At 43.1% G+C, this 11,555-nt stretch overlaps 2 pseudogenes; both read left to right on the forward strand.

Moving 5' to 3' along the window:
- Window positions 1–9,965: 9,965 nt before the first annotated feature.
- On the forward strand, window positions 9,966–10,351 carry LOC147460575 (non-specific lipid-transfer protein 1 pseudogene; annotated as a pseudogene).
- Window positions 10,352–10,763: 412 nt separating this feature from the next.
- On the forward strand, window positions 10,764–11,355 carry LOC147460576 (uncharacterized; annotated as a pseudogene).
- Window positions 11,356–11,555: the final 200 nt, after the last annotated feature.

Here is an 11,555-nt window from a genome sequence, read left to right on the forward strand (position 1 = left end):
ATTTCCCTAAAGAAGATGCAACGTGGGAAGATGCAACTTCTCTCCTCAAAGATCATCAGAACTTACCTTTGAGATGAGGACATCTAAATTCTTCAAGTTGGGGAGAATGTATGGTCTCTGCCACCCTTAAAGAGGGGATTCCCATGTAAAGAAAAAATACCAAGCCGTTTTGGTCATAAATAGAAAGTTTCTAATTCTGGCAATTTTTTCCACCTTTGATGAGCTAATGATAAATATATTGATGTAAGCTTTTCAAAAATGGAATTTTTCCTTTTTTGTCGCTTGCACCCATCTAGACGTGATTGTCACATCTAAATCTATGTTATCCTGAATTTTCATAAAAATAGCTGGATGCTTTAAAATATGCTAAATATAGCAAGTGTATGCATCTGATAACTTAACTTGTTGTCCTCCAACTCGCCTTTTAATAGCAACTTTCAAAATCAGAATTTAGCTCACTTTAGCTAAATAATCCTTATTCTAAAATCCTAAGGTATGCATGGGCATGAACATGTATGTGCATGTGTAGGCATGTCCATGGTGGATGACCATGGATGATCCATATTCATGAACCCATGTCTTATGGAATATCTGACTATGAGCATGGGGGGACTACATGAGGTATATCCCCTAATGTGGCATGGGAGGACACCTCTAAGGGGTAAGTAAGGAGGCTTGTGATACCTCTACACTCACTTATAGAAAGAGGGGACACTTCATGAAGCTAGGGTCTAGCTTATCTAGCTAGGGGAGCAACTTAAGCATACCCCCAGCTTCTCAAAATCTATATAAAGGAGATTCTTCAACTCACTTGGACACACACTAGAGATATGAAAAATCTGTTGCTGTGGCTAGTCTTGGCAAATTTACTCCAAAGCCTTAAGAGATCAAGAACTCCTAGGCACAGTCCGATCACGTAATTTTGATGCATTAATTCACTTTTATATCTATGTTCTCTCCTCTTCTTGAGAGAATCCAAAATTACGTTTACCATTATTACTCTTATCTATCTAAAGCTCATCGATGACACCAAAAACTCTATTTCATATAGATCTAATCTATGATTTTGCAAGGTTCTTGCAAGATGGAAATAAATCAAATCAGGTGTGTTATTTGCATAATCATAGTTGTGATATCCGTTATGCATTCAATTGTGTTGTTATGCACATGAATCTTTTTTAATTTGCATTAAAAGTTGAGAGATGGAATTAAATCTAATCATCAACTACATGACATAAGATGATTTCATGATCATAGTAAGCATTAAGTTTGTCAAGTTTATATTATGGTCATACATGAATGCATAGGAATGTGATTAGTGTATCGGCTATAATGCATATCTATCATAAGACTTTGGTAGGATTAGGAAAGCATATTTTTTTGAATTGGTGTGTGGAAAAACCATATATTGTTGGAATTAAAACACTAATAATAGTTTACCCTACTTACATTGGATTATTTATGCTTTAGCTTACAATTTCGCGAGTTATGTTAAGTATCTACTAGTGGGAATGGCACCCAAGAATACTCGCTATGGTGGATCGCAAGATCACGAGTTCGGAGCCAGTGAAGGGAAAGGCAAAGGAAAGCCCCCAATGAATGAAGAAGTGCCATTTATCTCACGAAGCAATGTCATTGCCCAAGATAAGGTAGGATTTTATTGTGGTTCATTGCATGATGTGTGATGAGGGAAGAGAAAATTACCTAAACATTGGGTCATCCCCAATTCAAAACCACATCAATTGAACTTGTTAATTTTCTTTAAGTTTGTATTTATAGGAAGGAATTGCTTGAGCATGTACTGTCTGAAATAGGAAAGATATGTTTGCCTAGGAAGAACTCTCTCAACCTTACTTCATTTTATTCCATTATTGATCTATTTAAGGAGGTAGCTCGCGTTTCTACGCAGGAGACATCCATTTCTATGCATAAAGTTGATCCATTTCTATGAGACAACTTGGCTTATTTCAATAAACATATAAAGTGGCATACCGGAGAGTTACTCTAGGAGGTGTAGTGCACTATTGGTTGTGTGGGAAGCCAATGAAAATGGATGGAGCAAACATCCACAGATAGAAGTTTCTACGATTCTGGAGTATTGGAATTTAATGAGTATGTTGAGTTTTTTAAAGAAAATATTGTTTTGGTGCCAACTTTTATTGTTTGAAGGACTATCTTAACGAGCTTGTGATGGGAACATTGGAAAGAATTTGTGTGTATGAACAATCAAGTCATGGTAGTAATTAGTAAACAAGACAAAGGTGTGAGTGAGGGGTTGGAAAGTGGGGATTGGCTTGGGTTGCCATGTCCAGGATGGGTGGTCTTGATTAGTAGAGAAAGTCTCCACTCCCTCTTTTTAGGAGAAGTGAATTTAGAGTCTCATTGTGCCAAGAGTCAAGAAGTTCCAAATATACGTGCCTCTGAAAGCTATCGAGAAAAAGATATTTGGGTTTTCTCTCTTTTGGAAGGTGAGAATTAGGGACGTATAGAATACTTGTGTTAGTTCATGATTTTCTTGCAAGACAGGGCTAGGAACCCTCTTCATTGGCTCAAACTCAATTTACTCGGTGACGAAAGACCATCCATAGGAAATCAATTATTTCTTGACTATGTTTTCTAAAGTGATTAGGGCATAGCGACCTGTGAGGTACCCTCCAATTGCCATCATGGTAATGGGGTGGGGACCTCACACATAGCCACCCACGAGAGATCTCCCCTCTCCGTTTGATGCTCTAATTATGGGGCACATCAAGGGCACATCCAAGTACATAAATCCCACCATCTTACTTTAGCTTTGCCCATGTGGATTTGGTGTTAGGACACATGGTAGCCTATGGGTAGTTCCACCCCAAACTCCCAAAAATATCATCAAAACCTTCCAAAAAAACATTGACTTCTTGAATTTTTTTTCCCCAGATTCAGTCCTCTTCCAGTTGGTGCTCAATGATCTGGTGTTTCCATATAGAGAAATGTGTGCCGTCGAATTTCGCCCCCAGATTCAGTCCTCCACCAGTTGGTTCTCGATGAGTTGGTGTTTCCATATAGAGAAATGTGTGCCGTTGAAGTTTTTGATATTGTTAATATCTTTCTCACTGAAAGACGCCTTGTTTTCAAGACCTAAGCACTATGTGCCTAAGAACAAAATTTATGTCAGGAAATCCTTGCAAGATTTTGGCAAAATCTCCTTTATAATGAGGACAAAATCTTAAGCCAAGGATGCATGAAATGCATAAATGGACTTGCAAAAAAAATTATGATAGAGTATCCTTTGTTTGAGGAGTGAAAACTCAACCCTTGTGACACATAAAATGCATAAAAACCAGCTCAAAAGAGTGTATCTAGGCATAGACAAGTTTTAGTGATGCTTTGACAAAAGATGTTGTCTTTTTCAAGGATGGTAAAATCCACTTAAGAGAGATAGGTCTACCCTTGAGACCTAACTTTGGGAAGGGGGGAATGCAAACCTTAGTTGAAGATATGGAAACTAACCATGCCACCTTTTCAGCCACCTTTTCAGCTGAGGCAACTACTTATGGAGTAAAAATTGAGCATCTTAGTGATGAAGAGGTGAGTGATCATCATGGTTGACTTTGGCCAAATTTCATGGAATTAGATAAAAAAGGAAATATTACAAAAGAGATTCTACATGAATTAGGTGATTGCATACGTCTAGAAACAGGATGGAGTGATCCAATGGATTCAATATCTGTCCATTCCTACATTACAAACTGCCAAAGACATGAAGCCATTGAAGAAGAAAAGTGTAGGGGTCAAAATGGTGATGAAGGGAGGAATGATGCAACACCTTTTCAAGCACCACCAATATAGGAGGCACCTTCATCAAAAGTGACCATGGAGGAATCTACAACAGGGAAGAAAAAGGAGCCAACAAAAGGTAAGCCAAAAGGACTATCTTACAAACTACAATTTGACATTGAGCTTGCTACAGACTTGATGAACGTTCTAGAGGAGAGGATTTTGAATAGCAAGGTTGAGTTTACTTTGGGGGAGGTGCTTGGCATAGCCAAGCATAAATTCCATGAGGAAATTATCGACATCATCAAGAGAAAGAAACAAACACTTGGAGAGCCTATTCGCCCACAAGTTGAAGGCGATACTGCGAAGACACAAGGAGTACACATTTATGCTAAAGAAGGTGATAGAGCTATGGTGGGATGCTACCAGTCTTCTTGGAATGTAAGGTAAGGCTCTACTGACTTGCACTTGGATTATTTTTCTCTAAAACTCCCTTGATTAGGATTTCTCGAGCCTGATTTATTCTATTGCACTCCAAAGTTGATTTTGCCTTGATTCTTGTAGAGATCCCCAATTTGCTTCAAGATTCCCATTGAAGCTAGGAGACTTGCACTTGAGTGGGAAGGGGGAACCGAGCTCCGAGATCGACCATTGCCGTTGATATTTCCAGGAGGCCTTCACACACATGCCAGATTAGATCCCCCAAGATCAAGCTTCCATGGCTGTTGCCAAGAGCTCCGTCACCATTGAGGGAACCATCCATCATTGCCCTAGCTCCAATACAAGTTGTGAGGCATGTATTTCCCTACACGTGTGTGCAAGAAAGAGGGAAGTAGAAGAGGAGAGTAGGCACAAGCTTTGGGGAAACACACAACACAATCAAGAGTTGTATGTGTGTCTCTTTATTAGGTTTTATATAAGATAATGTAAAGGGGTTAGTGCATTAGTAAGTGTAGGGGAAGTGCTCGGGTGGCGGCCGACCACACGGCCTTTACCCAACACAAATGTATTGCTTATGTGCATGTGCCAAATGAGGTGAGAAGTAAGTTTGATTCAAAAGAAAAAATGTGTTTTTATTGGATATTCTTTTGAAAGAAAAAGGATATAAATGCTACAATCTTGTCACAGGGAAAGTTAGGATGAGCAAAGATGTTGTTTTTTTTATGAGATTGCAATATGTAAAGTAAGAAATACTTAGCGAGCAAAGATTACCATTAGGTTCATGACAAAGAAGAGCAATAGACCATTGCACAAAAGGTGAAGTAAATGGGGGAAAAAAGGGGGGGGGGCGGGGCGGTGTTTGAGCAAACAAAGGAGATACACCAAAACGTGTTTTGCTATTAATTAGCTCATCAATGGTGGTGTCTCTTAAAAAAAGGAGAGGAAATCTATATAGAGAAGAAAAGGGAAACAAAGAGATTTCCTTGGGCCATTATCAAGCATTGATGAGGGATAATCACAAAGAACTTATCATTGTAAGGGAATAAGAGAAGGTTTTTTATATAAGGAAATGTGGGATTATAGAAATGTTTGAAGCGGGCTATACTTGCCAAAGACATGGTTAACTATAAATGACCTTATAAAGTACAAACTAACAATCCAAGAAAATTATAGAAATATAGGAAAACACCAAGGCCATGCAAGGTGTACAAAAATGGGAGGGATGGGGGTTGTAGACAAATTGGGGGTTTGCAATCAACGAGCAAAGAAAACCGAGCAAAGCTAATTTTCGAGCAAATATGGGAATCACCCTTGACAAATTGATGCAAGTGCAAGCTATATTGATGAAAATAATCATGGCTTGTTGGATTCCACTGGCCACCCAACTACTCAACTCAAAAAGCAATTACCCAACACCTATTAAAGCGTATCACACCTTTAAATAAGTCACTACTGCAAGTCACATATTTTGTCCAATAATTCCTATCAAATTGTTGTTCGTTACCATACATGCTTGAGTTGTCACATTGTGGTGGCATCTCAAAAGCAATATATCCATCATATTGCAATGGACTCTCATGAACATGCTTTATTTCTTGAGCTTGACTAAGCGCGATGGTAATGTTGGTATGCAATGGTAGGCATCTAATGATATCAACTAGACTTATCTAGTGATTTCCGGCCGGTATTCCTACAATGGGAATCAACAGAGATAGGTTTTTCTCTATTTTCCTAGATTTGCTTCTGGAGTTGAGCCAACATAGTGACAAAGATGAGCACAATGAACACTCCAATGCAGATATCAATCACTACCCAAAGCTTGACCTCATAGCTATGTGTCCAATAGAAAACCGTTGCAACAATTAGTTGGAAAGAGAGAGAGAGAGAGAGAGAGAGAGAGAGAGATTAGAGAGGTTTCCACATCACGTCATGCTTCCTTGTGATGATGCTGTTGCAGTTGCCACTATTGTAGGTGTGATATTCTCATACCCATGTCAACATCATGTGTAAGGACATATGCCTTACGGGTGCCATAATCCTTCCTCCCCCCATCTCGGGGACTGAAAATGGCCATCCCTGTGATATATTATTACCGATGTGCTGCCCCAATCGTGAAGACAGTCGTATTGTCTATTTGGAAATAGGAAAGTGTTGGAGCGGTTGGATCCGTGTAAGGATCACGCCAAAGCTCTCACCCGGATCCCATTGTAAGTGATCAAGTGGGAAAGCTCCGTAAACCCACAAGAGCCACTTCAATTCAATCTCTGCAAGATTTGGGTCTATGTGCCACCTTTGCGAAGCAGATACTATTACCCGAATCTTTGGAACCAGATGCACCTAGCTACCAAAGGGAAGCCTACCCTCATCCTACACCTCAGGGTAAAGACAGGCCGTTCTCAATGGAAGCTCTTGTGAGAGCTCCATCTGTATCCTCGTACATAATCTGCCCTCCTCAAAAGTGGCTAAGGCGCTCGAGCTAGGCCTCCTTGCGCACACCCTTCCAGACTCCAAAACTATGAGCTAAGCTAGCGACCATGGGGCCCCAAGCCAAACGCTAACGAGAACACAACATATGGCCATGCTTTGTACACACTACAGGGCTCAAAATAAGGGGATGTCTGGAGATACAAGAGGCATGTCTCTAAGATAGGCCAGGGCACCAAAGGAGCTCCCAGGCTTGGAGAAACTTGAGAGCAAAATGGTCTTTCTAACCCCGACTCGACCCTGTTCTCCAGCTCTAACCACTGCGTAGTGAGCACGATCAGAGAGAGAGAGAGAGAGAGAGAGAGAGAGACCTTTACAGTGCTTGCAACCCAGAGAAAGAGAGGGAAATGCACCACAAACGGAAGCGGAGCCTCTCCACTACCTCCACGTGGGAGGCCCAAAAGTAGGGTGGTGACCTCTCGTAGTGATTTGCCTCTGCAAGCTTTATCCAACTGTTCACTGTGGTTGCCAAGTTATCCTTGATTTCTTGCCCTAGCTCCTCCTTCCCGCCATCACACAACAAAGGCACCAGCACATTACGTGCGTAGATGTTGGTAGGCTGCCATGTTCTACCTGCTCCACCTACTACAATAGCCTACAACTTGCAGCATAGCTTCTCCAGTCTACTCAGTCCTTCGCCTATCTTCAATCCCATAGTCCCTGCCATTCTTGGAAGGATGAGCTCTTGAAGGGCGACGCATGTGCCTCGAAGGCCCTCTAGCAGCGTCGGCCGGATTGGCTCTAGAAGGAGCTCAACCAACATATCCACCACTGTGCTACTCGTGGGAGGGTCTTAGCTTCTATCTGTAGCACGACGGTCACATACAACAGGCCCTACCTGGCAGGCTTTCACGATAGCACTACCCACAAACTGTCAAGCCTCGCCACACAGCTATGTCGGGTGATCACGTGAGACGGCTGACTTGACTCTCCTTTGAGAGAGAGAGAGAGAGAGAGAGAGAGAGAGAGAGAGAGAGAAAGATAGATGAATTATTGTCCCTGGAGGTCAATATGACCTATGGGACCAAAACAAAACATTACATCTGTTCGTGAGGGCGTTGGATACACATCAGTTAGGGACTGAGGGTCCATCAAGGGGGGAGGAGGATAAGATCAAGAGAAGAGCCCTAAGGGGGGGGGGTTCAGGTGGAGGGGGAGCTGGCTTGGGAGTTTGAAACTCCTGAATAACGGCTTTACCGCCACGGTAGACTGCCCATTTACCTTGCTTACGTGCGTCATGCACCTTTTTGAGCTCGCTTGCTTTAAGCTTGAGTTGATTTGTAGTCAATTCCTCGACAATCCAGAGCTTTGTCCCTTTGAGACGTTAGGATTGGCGTAGCAGCCTTGTCCGTTCTTCTTTGGTTTTGAAAGTGAGGATACATTGGCCAAGTGGTATATGCCTATGCGTGTCGTTGATCCAGGAGACACTGTCGGGCTCGATCTTGATTGGTTGAAGAGTGTCATTAAGCTTGGTAATGGCTTCTTCAATGTCCTCCTCGGTGCACCAGGGTGAAGAGAGTCCTCCAATTCTGATCTTGAGGGCAAGGGAATCTTGTAGCCGACATTCTTGTAGGGCTGCTTGGATTTCGATGTCAATCTTCTTATTTGCTACCGCATTTGCTTCTTGTTGAGCCGCCTTGACGGTCTCATTGAGGGAAGCTTCGACTTCGTGTTTCTTTGCAAGTAGAGTTGTGTTCTCCTTTGTCGCCTCCTCGAGCTTATTCAAGGGTTGTTTGAGTGCATCGTTCTCTGAAACAAGTGCTTGGATTTGAGCCTCGAGGGGTATGATCCTCGCGTCTTGGTGAGCAGCGGGGTCCTTCCGGGGTGCAGCTGCCACAACAAGAAAGCTCTTACGTGTGCTAGGGGTCGGCGTGTTGAAGGAAGACATGGCTCGGTGGGTAAATCTTTAAGTGCTGTGTGGGCAGTGTATAGACCCTAGAATTTTGGCTCTCTGTACCCCGTGGGGTGCTGTGCTTGTGGTTTTTCAAATCGGAGACAGTGTTAGGATTTGAAGGGAAACCTATTCTTTCAAAAGATGGGTTGTAGAAAAATGCACCGCACCCTTTCCTATTGAAGGGTCTATTTTCAGTTTGCCCTTCCAATGAGAAAATTTTGCATAATTTACAAGGCAAGATACTATATTCTGTCAACGAGTATAACCAATATACATATAGATATTGTAAATGAGCATTAATATATATATATATAATGTTTTTTAATTAGCCCTTCCATTGACATGTATTCTATTTTTTCACCCTTCTCTATAGAAGGATAATTTTTGAACAAGCCCTTCCAATGACAGACTCAAAAAAACTTTGGCCTTCATACGACCGGCAAAATGCCTTAAGAAGGGCAGATGGGCGTCAAGTCCTATCACTGAGATTCGGAGAGCCACTCACTAGCCTTGTGTTGTGAGCCGCTCACTGTGTGAGCAAGCCCCATGTAGGCATTTCTGATGTAGCTCGCAAAGAGAGGAAAAAGAGCGTGCTCTCTACCAACAGAAAATGGCGGGCTCTGTGCCGACAGCTGGGAGTCTCACTGTGTCGGGCAGTTACGAAGCAGGTGAGTGCCTGCACCATAGCGCACTCTTGCATGCCTGGTTCGGAGCGCGGCTGGGCTGCGTTGTGTAGGGCAAGGCTGGGCGAGAGAGAGAGAGAGAGAGAGAGAGAGAGAGAGAGAGAGAGAGAGAGAGAGAGAGAGAGAGAGAGAGAGAGAGAGAGAGAGAGAGAGAGAGAGAACCTTACATCACTCACTCCCCACATAGATAAATTTCCTTAGCCTGCACTCCCTCTGCAGACACTGCACATAAACCTCAACAGGGCAAGCTCTGCCGTGGCTCTATCTGGCTCGCTCTCTCAATAGTCTCTACCCATGCGAAACATGTCAGAACCAATCCGCGCAGGGCACGAATTGGTTCCAGCATGCATCCTCTTGATAATGGGTTGCGCCTGTTCCAGCCATGTTGACGCTCATCACGTTTCTCTCTCTCTCTCGCTCGCATACATACCCCATAGCAGGTTACTGTCTATAGGAGCTTGAGAGCCAAGAAGTCTCTCTCTCTCTATATCTCTCTCTCTCTCCCCCCCAAAAAATTTAAAAAAAACTGCTGAAACTAGTCTGCGCCGGTGCAGACTGGTTTCAACAGATTTTTTTTAAAGTTTTCGGGGGGGAGAGAGAGAGAGAGAGAAAAGCTAAGTAAGTCACAAAGAGAGTGAGGTTGGCAGTGCTCTGAGCCAGATAGTGCATGTGTGTTCACGAGGGCAAAGTTGGAATAGAGAGTTATCATGGAAGGCAGCAGAAGCAACACCTCCAGGGTGGTGGCGGTACTAGAGGTGGTGATGGTGGTGGCGGGTAGTTTTGCCGAGAAGGAGGAGGCGGCAATATCGTGTGGGATAGTGCGAAGCAAGCTGTTTCCATGTGCAGGTTACCTTACAGGAACCACATCGGCACCCTCATTGACATCGACGTGCTGCGGCGGGGTGAAGTCACTGTACTCCGTCATAAGGGGGTGAGGGTCGACCGCGTCACTACCTGTGGCTGCATCAAGCAGCTGTCCGCATCTTTGGGCTCTGCGCTCAAGAGCTCCAGTGTATCCACCCTTCCTGGCCTATGTAGCATCAATCTCGGCTATTTGATCAGCACCTCCATCTACTGTGCCACGGTTCCTTGAATAAATAGCCCTTGAGACTAATGATGCCATCCTGTAACGCCCAGGTGGCCCAACATTAGCCTACTTATGCCAATTCCCACCCTCCATGATGAGTAATTTAGCCCCCCAGCTATTGTGATATTGACCCCCAACCAACCAAGCTATAACAGGGTGTCAGCAACTAGCTTTGCTCTCCTCTGCCTACTCTTACACTACTATACTTGCTTTTTGGTGAATAAAATCTGCCCACTTATTACAAGTTCAAAAAAAAGAGAGAGGGAGAGAGAGATAGAGAGAGACGCTTCTCAACTCACCGAGTCACCTGCATAGTCTAGACAAAAGTGAGAAAGGGAGGAGAGAGAGAGAGAGAGAGAGAGAGAGAGAGAGAGAGAGAGAGAGAGAGAGAGAGAGAGAGAGACTTGTGGAGCTTGCAATGGCTGTCGATATTTCAGAGAACTTGGTAGAGCTCAAAGCTGCACAAGCTACGTGACGTCGTCCGCGACCTCATGTGTAGAGTCTTATATCCTCTGAGATATAAACATTAGAAATGGTAGCAGCCTTCTCTGCGCAATATCAAGGGAAGGCCACATTACTTCATACCTCAAAAAGTCAAAGATCATCAACTCATTATAAAGCTTGTCTAGTTTTAGCTGGGATCAGGATGTTGAAAAGTAGAAAATCTAGATATAATCTCTCCTAAAGGGGGCCTCCAAGGAGAAAATGGACGTTGATGTGGATTTTAAGGCAAGATCCTTGGAGTTGAAGGTCCATGATATTGATGGCAAGAACTATCGCCTGGGTGAATATCATCGGAGTGTGTTGTGTCTGTGTAAAGCTATCGTACTTAAGACATGTAGGGTCATTGTTAGGCCTACTTGGATTTTAAAGAAGCAGAGAAGGGCACGTGGCAATATCTTCATGGGAATGAAGACAAGTCAGAGCTGTGGAGTGATGATAAAGAACCCATGTCTGGGCTCATGTAAATAATGAGGAATTGTTTACTTTGTTGCAACTTTGTACTATAGAAAGCCGAGACCTTCATGGTAGGATAGGTGGTTTGGGGTCATGGTTAAAGTCCATGGTAGTTCTAACTTCTTTTGGAGACATCGCTAATGGTATAAGGTTTTATATTCTGGTATGGAAGTAGATCCATCCACTTGATTGGTCTAGAGAGTTGGCATCAATGTTCCCAAGGAAAATCATATAGATTTCCCTTTATGGTAGA

The sequence above is a fragment of the Adiantum capillus-veneris genome, chromosome 3 (assembly GCF_014529385.1).
Source record: "Adiantum capillus-veneris isolate H3 chromosome 3, ASM1452938v2, whole genome shotgun sequence".
In the NCBI taxonomy this organism is placed as follows: domain Eukaryota; kingdom Viridiplantae; phylum Streptophyta; class Polypodiopsida; order Polypodiales; family Pteridaceae; genus Adiantum; species Adiantum capillus-veneris.